The 1845-nt window shown below is 38.7% G+C and overlaps 1 long non-coding RNA gene across 1 annotated transcript; it reads left to right on the top strand.

The window, feature by feature from the left end:
* Positions 1–428: 428 nt before the first annotated feature.
* On the top strand, positions 429–837 carry LOC107125162. Its single transcript, XR_001483021.1, has 3 exons — positions 429–475; positions 576–680; positions 792–837. It is a non-coding gene; the product is annotated as an uncharacterized LOC107125162 (long non-coding RNA).
* The last annotated feature ends 1008 nt before the right edge of the window (positions 838–1845 follow it).

Genomic DNA, 1845 nt, shown 5'->3' with positions numbered 1-1845 from the left:
GGGGGGGGGGATTTTTAATAGGTTAAATTGACCAAATGTTAACCCTAAAGACTGGGTTATTTAGAAGTAGTTTCTAAAGATTGTATCCAGAGAAGAAGCCTTTCTTCTGGCAGAAGTATGTCAGGAGAAAGCTCCACATTAGTGCAGTGGAGACATAGGATCCAAGCCAATCTGACGCTAGTGATGGTATTTTTTGTATGTTCTTTTTTTCTTTCTGTTTTTATTTCATGTTAAGGTTTTTTCCGCCCATCGTATGTGTAATGACATCTTAAGCTATTCATTGAACATTAGCATTCTAGTAGTACTAATGGTGGTATTTTAGGTTATTTCTAACAATCCATTAACCTTTACAAGTTTTAAAAAAGGAAAGCATCTCTGTTTTTTCTTGATTGTAGAAATGAATTTGTCCCATTTTGTATATTTTAGGCATTTGACTTTATCCCAAAATGACATGGCAGCATTAACGGGAGGCAAGGTAACATTATCTGGACATATATAATAAAATATACCTGACTGTTTTGTAATGTGTATTTTTTGAGACATTTGCTGCAACAACATCTTTGTGCATATTCCAGGGTTTTCCTTTCCTGTTTCAACATATCCGTGATGGAATTAACATCAGGCAAACCTGCAATCTTATTTTCAGCCTCTGTCGGTACAACAACAGGCTCGCAGAACATGTAAGTCTCTGCTGTTGTAGATTCTGTTCATACTGGGAACTGAACTGGAAAACCAATTCAAGGGTTATCTAATCATTGACCTCTCAAATTAAGATTTTGTTTCTGTTGCAGATTGTATCCATGCTTTTTACCTCCATAGCCAAGTTGACTCCTGAGGTATGTAACTACTTCTATCTACCAAAGTATTCACTGATTTTTCCCCAAGTTACTAAAGGTGTACATGTGCATTCTTCCACATAGAAAAATGATAGTTTCTTGTTTGATAATCCGAGTTTGTTTTATAGTCCCATCCTTCCTTTGGCACAAGGGCGTACAGTTAGAACAATTTGTCTGAGGGCACTTTTTAAATTATTTTTATTTGTACCCTTCCTTGGGCTGTGGTTCCTAGACAGGCAGCACAAAAATTGTCAAATTAAATAAAGTAGGTGGCCTTTTTCTGCAACTGAGACTCCAGTGTCCATCACACCAGTGTTTGGACTCACAGGAAGTATCCTTGGCTTTCTAGCCTAGCAGGAACTACTTCAACCAGTTCATAGAAAGATTCACCAATAAATGTATTAGAAAATTGTAGCCGCCCAGCTCTGATATTGGGTATCTCCGGCCTCCACTAATAGGACTCGATAATAAGTTAACACTTTCTTGAGGAATCTTTCCCTTCCCGTGGAGTTCAGGGTGCAGTGTAAATGTTCTTCCCTCCCTCAACAGCAGCCTTTTGAGGAGCGTTAGTCTGAGAGAAAGTAAGCTTTGTGGTTGAGTGGGGATTTGAAACTGAGTTTCCCCAATCCTAGTCCATTAACCCCTATACTAAACTGGCTTTTGTGCGCAAAGTTTCTGTGCAACTGCTTTCATTCCCTCAGGTCTCTGTAGTATTATACATGTCTTTGTATACAGAGCACCTTCGTTCATAGGCATGCATGCATGCACTCCTCATCGTAATATGAAACATTTAACTAGCAGTAAATGACAAGCTGCATCTGTTTGACCTTGTGTGGTGTGCACAGGCATAATTTTACTTTCATCAAAAGAAAGACAAGCCAGTTAGATTTACGAGCTCAGTGTGTTCACTGATTACAACTGCAGTAGTTGCATACAGCTCTGAATATATCTTGAGGTGCTTTGTGGTCGCTACAGACTACAGCTGTAAATTTTACAGTTACTGAACGCT

Source organism: Gekko japonicus, unplaced genomic scaffold, assembly GCF_001447785.1.
Source record: "Gekko japonicus isolate JY-2015 unplaced genomic scaffold, Gekko_japonicus_V1.1 scaffold18883, whole genome shotgun sequence".
Taxonomy (NCBI): Eukaryota; Metazoa; Chordata; class Lepidosauria; order Squamata; family Gekkonidae; genus Gekko; species Gekko japonicus.
Note: the sequence above shows the minus strand (reverse complement) of the source record. Positions and strands in the feature narration are given on the sequence as shown.